The sequence below is a fragment of the Lissotriton vulgaris genome, chromosome 9 (assembly GCF_964263255.1).
Source record: "Lissotriton vulgaris chromosome 9, aLisVul1.2, whole genome shotgun sequence".
Classification (NCBI taxonomy): Eukaryota; Metazoa; Chordata; class Amphibia; order Caudata; family Salamandridae; genus Lissotriton; species Lissotriton vulgaris.
In genome coordinates, this window is record NC_141697.1 from 554,231,300 (window position 1) to 554,240,389 (window position 9,090).

Genomic DNA, 9,090 nt, shown 5'->3' on the forward strand with positions numbered 1-9,090 from the left:
CGTTCCAGGCACTCTATGGCTATGAACCTAACACCATACCATTGACTATGGCTAAAGATGATAGTGGTGTACCAGCAGTTAGAGACTCTGTACAACTTATGCAAACTATTCACCGTCAAATTCAGGATCGCTTGTTACAAAGCAAGAAGAAATATAAAGAGCAATATGACAAAAAGCATCGTTCAGGTCCTGCGTATGCCCCTGGGGATAAAGTTTGGTTGTCTACGAAGAACTTAAACTTCAAACATAAAAGTATGTTTCAACCTAAGTACATTGGTCCTTACCCAGTTCTTCGACAAGTGAACCCTGTGCCATTCAAGTTGTTGTTGCCTAGGTCTCTACGGATTCATCCAGTGTTTCATACTTCCCTCCTTAAACCTGCTACTCAGAATCTGGCTCCTCGTCCAGCTCCGATTTTAGTTCATGGTAGTTGGGAATATGAGGTGCGAGACATTTTGGATTCTAAACGTCGGGGTTCCAAATTATGGTATCTTGTCTCCTGGAAGGGATACGGTGCTGAAAATGATTCCTGGGAACCGGCTGACAATGTTCATGCCCCACGCTTGATACGCCGTTTCCACCTCCTCCACCCTCTAAAGCCGGGCCCTAGACCACTCTTGGGAGGGGGGTGTACTGTCAGGGCTAGGGTGGCTTGTGGTCTAGGGCCCGCCCCACTCTGCATTCGGAGTTGCCCTTGTGGCAAAATGCATCGATCCTCTTTGGGAGGGCGTTGGTGGCTAATGTGCTTCAAACCTGCTTGTACTGTTAAGTTGCGTCCTTGTTTGTAGGTTTGTGCAGGTTTCCCTGTCTTTTAGCTGCTGTTTGCTGTGTTTTCCGCCTAATGCGTGAGGTTTCGCATGCTCACGCGTAATGCGTGAGGTTTGGCATGCTCACGCGTAATGCGTGAGGTTTGGTTGTCGGGTCGCGTGCGGAAGCGCCGAAGGCACGTTAACTTACGTGACCGCACCCTGCCTTCTGTGCTCACTATTCTGGATTGTTCCTAGGGAGTGGCTGTGGTTTCTTCCTGCTCCCTTTCCTGTTTCCCACAGCTCAGCGTTTTGGAGTGGGATTTCACCGGAGGCTTTCGGTGTCCATTGCAGGGGGCGTGGCAGTTTCCAGCTTGCTCCGTTTTCAGCTGTCCAGCCTTCAGGATATCCGAGTTGGAGCGTTTTCAAGGGGATTTCTCATCCTTCTGAGTAGTAGAGTAGGTCGTACTCTACAGGTAGGGAATAGGAATTCCTAGTTCCCAGTTCTTGGCTAATTATGTAGAAAATTGCTTTCTTTTTTTAAAGGTGATATTTAAAGCTGCCAAATGTATCATAAGTGATTTCTAAAAACTAAGAAAGTTCGAATCCTTTTATGTTTTATGTATTATTCCTCAAGTAGATAATCGCAATCCATTGCTGGCAAGGGTTGTTGATAGTGTTTTCTGGGGAACGCAAAGCTTATTTTGAATGCGCGTAAAAGCTGTTTCTTTGCAAGATTGTCTAGGCGCATTCCCTTTTTGTGATGTCTGGCTTATAGGTCAAATGGGTCATTTCTTGTTGATGGTGTTAATGAGGTAATCATTTAGCTTGTCCTCCAAAGCTTTAGTAAAGGAGTTTATTTGCTGAAGTGAGTTATTATTTCTTTGATGTAGAATCTGTCGCAATTCACAAGAGATTGAATTCGCTATTCACAAGTGATTGAAAATTGAACTGCATAATTAATAAAGTGTTATATGTTGAATACAACTGTGTAGGGAGCTTTTCGGATTATTAGAGAGAGCTTGCTTATAGCCTTGTGTTTTAGAACCTTCACTAAGGTTATAGCTAACTTAGAATTTGCAGAATATTTTGTTACTAACTTTTCCTTTTCAGATCTCCTTCCCCGCAGTTCCCTTCCCAACTCCCTTTTCCCCTCGCTTGATCACTCCAAGATTCTGTGTAGTAATTACATTCGGAATTGGAGGTATCGAGAGGTGGGCCCTTATAACTTCACGACAGACCCTGAGGAAGACGTCGCCTGACACATTATTAGCCCCCCACATTACGATTAAGAAATGCACTACTTTGAATCCTGCTACGTTATTACCTCTCCCTGACAAAGATGAAAAAGTTGATGTCCATGATTGTGTGTTCAGAACAGAGGAAGAAACCAAAGGATGAATAGATTTAATTGACACCCCTTTACTGGAGCCAGAGGGAGAATTATATGTTGACGGCTCTTGTTTTAAACTACCAGATGGCACGACGACAGCTGCATATGCAATCACGACTTTAAAGACCGTAGTGGAAACCGCAAGGATTCCACATCACTGAGCTCAGGCAGCTGAACTAATAGCCTTGTTAAGAGCCTGTGAAATTTGTGAAGGTTGAGAAGTAAATATTTTCACAGATAGTCAGTACGCCTTCGGCGTCGCCCATAGTTTCAGGAGGCTTTGGAGGGAGCGGGGCTTCTTTACCACTCATGGACAGAAAATACAGCATGGCCCTTTGATTGATCGATTGTTATTTCCCTTTACATTACCGAAAAAGTTAGCCATCATCAAGTATAGCACACATAGGAAAATTGTAGACTCGATAGGAAAAGGGAATGCTTTTGCTGATTCAGTAGCAAAGGAAACTGCTCAAAGTAAAGGAGGTCCTATGTTTTCTAATGCATCTGCCCGATGGCCTATTGAAACATCTTTATTAGATAATACCCTTGAAAGTGTAAAACAGTTACAGAAAGAAGCAACTCCAGAAGAGATACAGAAATGGGAACAGGATATTGGGAAACTAGATGAGAATGGGTGCTGGATAGATCGATCTGAAAAACAGCGATGGTTGCTTCCAAACGCAATGGTGTATGCAGTAGTTATGATGGCACATGGCCCAGCCCAAATCAGTACAAAAGGAATCAGCACAGTACTAGATCCAGTATGGTACAACACTAATATTGTAAAGACAGCAGCCCACGTTGTGAAATACTGTCTGGTGTGTTTACGACATAATCCACGAGGTAGAGAATCTGTTTTGAGTGGCAACTTTGCTCCGCCATCCTTACCATTTGAAGTTTTACAGATAGATTTCATACAAATGGAACGTGTAAATACCTTAAAATATGTCTTAGTGGTGGTGTGTGCTTTCAGTAAATGGGTCGAGGCCTACCCCACTAAGGATGCAACTGCCATCACCACCGCAAAAGTACTGATTAAAGAATTCTTCCCTCGGTACTGTTTGCCTCGAGTTATTTGGTCCGACAATGGACCTCATTTTAACTCTACTCTTGTACAATGTGTCTGTAATGGCCTACAGATTAAGCAGAAGTGTCATGCCGCCAGGCACCCGCAATCTGCAGGACTGGTTGAGAAATATAACGGCATATTGAAACTTAAAATGGCCAAAGTCTGTGCAGACACTAGACTCAAGTGGCCTGATGCACTCCCAATAACTTTGCTGTCACTTAGAACAACTCCCCATTCAAGGACGGGCTTGTCTCCTTATGAGATTACATTTGGCCGTCCAGCTAACGTGTGGGGAGTCCCTAGACCGAGATCCTTTAGAGATATTCATTACCCCTTGATGACAGGTTATCTGTATGAGTTGACTAAAGATCTGCGTTCTATTCATCAACAGGTATCGGACACATTGCAGCCACTACCGGAGGGTCCCGGACATCGATTGGAACCCCGGCCAGTGGTTACTGGTGAAGAACTATCAGCGGACATCGAGCCTAGAGCCTAGGTAGACTGGCCCCTACCAAGTGTTACTGGTAACGAGGACGGCAGTGAAAGTGCATGGCCGTAAGCATTGGATACATGCTAGTCATGTGAAGAGCCTCCCGCTGCCACTGCCTTCTGATCGACAGAACAAAGACGGAGTGCCAAGTCAGGAAGGAGAATTGACTTGGAGCTTTGTGCCTTTTTCGGATGCTCAGGAGAAAGGGCAGTCAAGTGTTGTGTTGCCTGAAGGGGAAGGTGAAATCGCTGAGTCAAGAGCAACATCTAATCCCGAGGCAGCACAAGAGGAGGCCAGGCCTGTCATCCATGCCACTAATTTGTTCTTTGACCACTCGCTAAGAAAGGAAAATAAAATGAGACATTGTTGTCTAAAGAATCGAGCAGAGTGATTGGGGTGCTGAGCGAGACACTGGACTGAACTCGTAGAGAGCTAGGAACTTTGTGTAAAAAGCTCTGTTTAGAAAGAAGAACTGAGAAAAGGGCCGTGATCTTACTTTTTGAACTTTGAAAGTTTGCTTTTCCTTGGATAAATGGATGAGAGCCTGCCTGTGAGGCTCTAGGGGAAGAAAAATGGACACAGGGAGAAGATCCCTCTAGGGGAAGAAGAAACCCTCTGGTGGCCGGCGTGCTTTGTGGATACAAAGTTTAGTTGTGGACGTTTAGCAAGAGACCGAGATAGATTTGGACTTTTAGAGAGTATGTTTCCCTTTGGTCGAATTATGATGGCGGATGAAAGACCACTGGTCCCTCAGCGTCAGATTCGTGATATGCAATTGTTTTCTGGATGGCCCACCAGAGTGAAGGTGGCATTCGTTGTTCTAATTGCTTTCATTACTGTAATTATGATGTGTGTATTCATATATCTCGAGTTTCAATATCCAGTTCGTAAATTATTGACGACTACTCCTGCTCCCGAAGAACATCAATTTTATTCTCTACCCCCGCATAAGGCAAGGCATAGGGAAACTTATTTGAAAAATGTGTTTATAGAAATGTTACATCAGACTCACGGTACTACAAACAAGACGAATTGCTGGGTTTGTGGGTTATTGCCATCAGTTATGCATCAACATGAATTATTTATATCTTTACCTCTATCGTATTTAGCTAGTTGTGAGGCATGGTGGCAACTGTTATCCTTGATGTATTCCCATTATGTTGTAAATCCCAAAATATATTCTGAAAGGGACTATGAAGCTATTTTAAAATATATAGAGAGACACCAAGGATTTGATGCAGAAGGAGATAAAGGTCAGGGTTCTTTAGATCCAAATGCTTGCATGAATGTATCTACGGATTCCAAAAATGATACCTTGTTACAAGAAGAGATGCAAGACTTCGACCTTTTTAATTCCACTCTGTATTTTCAACATTTCAAGGAAAGTAATGTAACGAATGATAGAGCACTGCCAGTCCCCATTATAAATTCCACTTCTATGTTTTGTATTAGGGGGCGAGGTCACATTAAGGTAGAGAGTAGTACCTGTAATTACACCTATACGTTGCAAACTGATAGTACTCCTCCAATGATCACTCCCCCTAACGTGTATTTTGTTTGTGGGGAAAATGCTTTTACTTGGCTTCCCCGGGGATGGGCAGGACGGTGTTATCTGTCTTTTCTTTACCCTCCTGTATATGTAGCTCCTTCTAATTATCATAAGACTCATCAGCTAATAAAAAGAGATTTAGAAACTGATAGGGCTATAAGAAGCTATGACACTGGTAAGACTGACCAGACGGATACCTCACTACAACAGTTTGAGGATATTTCAAAGGGACTGGTTCCATTTTGGGGACCAATTTTCAACAGTCGTAACATAAGACGTCTGTCTAGAATTGTGGAAAATGTGGTCCAAACAACGACTGAAATATTAGCTAATATTACTGTAGAGCTTCAGGCTACAAGACTTGTTTCCCTTCAAAATCGGATGGTGTTAGACGTCATCCTGGCAGATCGGGACGGAGCTTGTCGCGTGATCGGCAGCTCATGTTGTGTTTACATACCTGATTCAGCCCCTACTATACATCTTGCCATTAAAAAGTTGCACCTGATAGATAATGAATTACATGAAGAAAATGGTACCTGGACCCTCAGTGGGTGGTTCTGGAATCTTTTAGCTACATGGGGATGGAAGGTATTTATGATTATCGTGGGAATATTTGGAATAATTTTCACTTGTTACATATGCCTTCATTGTGGTCCAGCGTGTTGTACTTTCTGTGCAACTAAAATAACGTCTTCTTTGACTCAGGCCCAACAGAAGAAGATGGTAAAACAAATGATTAAAAAAGAAGTAGCGGATCTCATGCAGATAGATGAAGGGGTATTTGTAGAGTAAAAGTAACATTGTTATATTGGCCATAGTGGGCCAAAAGGGCCGTATGTTGGAATATAAAATAATATAAATATGATTGTCCCACTATGAACCATATAACCGCCACACATATCCATGAATTGAGAATTAAAACATATTTGTATGATAGCCTAATGATAGGTTATAGAATATTGTTCTGTCCTATTGCTGTAGGTAGGACTACTTGGTATTATATCCCTTCGTCTATCTCTTCAAGTGTTCATACTTCATGGTATAACACAGGACACGAAAAACAGGTTAAATTGTAAGTCTGCCTCTCTTTCGTATGGAACATGGTTCAGGGAAACCCAAGGTCAGACTTGCTCTTCTCGTAGGACGCATACATTATAGTAGGGTCTGTTTCTGTACTCCATGGGTCCAAGATAGACTAGAAGGACACCTCACTGACCTACTCTTGGAATAGCTTTTTAGCTTAGCTACTGACAAATGTATAAGAACCTTAAATGGCTGTTCTGGTAGACTAACGGATAGCTTGTGTATTACCTTTCTTGGTGTTAACCAGAATATGTGAAACGTATATATACTTTGTGTAATGTGTATTTCGTTAGTCTCCTCTGCGCACCTCCATGGGTTGTGTAGACAGAGGCTCCCCTGTCAGGGCTTGTATTTTGATTCAATAAACAATTCGACCTTCTCCATTGCCGACTGCTTGGTTATTCCTTAATTCCGAATATATTAATATATATCTTTGGACTATTGGTAAGTATAGTCCGACCTTAAGAAATTTGAATCCTTCACACTAACGCAATTCAGTGTGGTGCTCCGCATCACCGCACTGAAATGCATTGTCACGCATAATGCAGTAGTTTCTGCTGTCACAAAAAGCTTGGTGCAAACAACTGTGTGTGGCAGCTGGCAGCACGCCCGAGTGCCTGCGCTGGCTTCTCCCACAGGCTTTAGGCGCTCCCAGCAGCTGTGCAGGCTCAGCCTCACAGCGGCAGCCTGAGCTAGTTCTGCTACAATGTATCTTTTTTGATTTCTGTGGCACCATGCGTCTGAGTGACACAAGTTTCAGACTTGCCGTAGCGCCACAGGAGCACATGACGTCCTGCTACCAAAGGGGGGAGGGAGTTATTACATTTTGTAAAGACTCTGCTGCAGAGCGGCTCGACTCCTTGCTCAGCCTCACTGGTTTGTGGGGCCGACCAGGGGCCCAGGCATCATGGTGCTCAGCAACCACGCTGCTTTTCGTAGCGACCTCAGACCCTGCCCTGCCCTGCAGGTCTGCCCACACTGGAGCAGGACTGACAGGCCCAGGAGCTGATTTATTGGCGGCCACGCCACCCGCTGGCGAATAACTTCACAGCAGACCGGCCCGGCCGCCTGACTCGAGGTCATGGTGAGGGAGAGTGGTGCATGATCATGCGACTGCTGTGAAAGGGCCCGTCGTCACTGAGGGAGAGCCACGCTGCCTCAGCATGAAGGCTTCAGAAGAACAGAACAAACACAGTGGATTGTGCCGGCGGGCTTCCAGGAGTTGTGCTTCAAGGGGTTCTGGGAGGAGACGAATACGTAAGTCAACATGTAACAAGAATGTGGTGCAGTTTTCAGTAAGAGGAGATTAGTGCCACACGCAGTGAAATGCTGTTGCTCATCTTTATACATAAGCAAACGGCGAATAATTGCTCATGGAGCATTGATTCATTTTTCTTTTCGTTTTTGTTTTCAATGACAGGGTGCATGTAAACATTTGTGTCTGAACTGTATTATCGGGTTTAAGGTTATAGTTAATATATTGATAATCTAGGCAGCTATCACTACATTTGTGCTTTTTACAATTGTGATTATCACTATTCATGTTCATTGACTAAGGAGTCGAGTGAATGGTATCATTTTCACGTAGTAGGCATGGTGAGCGAGCACATTATGATTCACTGCAGAGGGTCACGTATTTCTTATATTTCTTGACACGTGTTTGTAAATTAACTCCGCCACATGTTTAAAAGGACTGTTTCCACATGTATTATTTATGACTAGTTTGCTATCAGTTTGATTGGAGGATAACTTTGTTTGTTTTAGGGATGTTATAATGGGGCGCTCAGTTGCCAACATTGGCACATGGTGTAAATATGCTGGTTTCCACACTGGATCTCATCTCTACACATACCGTGAGATTTTGCTTATTTTTTTTTTAGTTTTCATGATTGCTTTTACTCAGGCCGCCACTCAGCACGGGCAGCATTGATTGGCAGAGCAGCTCGCTGGCGCTCTTCACAGGCAGGCCCCTGTTAGCGCACTTCTTAGAGTTTCTTGTTGCTCAAATGGGTGTCATTTCTGGTATTTATGTTTCTCCATATGTTTCATTGCTTGATTTTTGCTTACAATAAAGTGTCACTCAAAGTTGTTGAAATTAAGTATAAGTGAAATTTGCGAATTCGCGTTCCGCGAATTCGCGCGAAATCGAATTTGCAATCCGCAAAATCCGCAAATTCGTGCGAATCTGCGGATTTTTGTTTTTTTGCGTGTTCGCAGGGTTTTTTGCGTGTTCGTAGGGTTTTTTGCATGTTCGCGGGGCTTTTTGCGTGTTCGCGGGCCGCTTGCATGGCGAAGTTACCAATACGGTCGTGTATGGGCACAGCACCCTCTGGTTCACCACTGCCACCCGCTGGTTCATCACTGCCACCCTCTGGTTCACCACTGCCACCCTCTGGTTCACCCCTGCCACCCTCTGGTTCACCCTGCCACCCTCTGGTTCATCACTGCCACCCTCTGGTTCATCACAGCACCCTCTGGTTCACCCCTGCCACCCTCTGGCACAGCACTGTCACCCTCTGGTTCACCACTGCCACCCTCTGGTTCACGACTGCCACCCTCTGGTTCATCACAGCACCTCTGGTTCACCCCTGCCACCCTCTGGTTCACCACTGCCACCTTCTGGTTCACCACTGCGACTCTCTGGTTCACCACTGCCACCCTCTGGTTCACCCATGCCACCCTCTGGTTCACCACTGTGACTCTCTGGTTCACCACTGCCACCCTCTGGTTCACCCATGCCACCCTCTGGTTCACCAC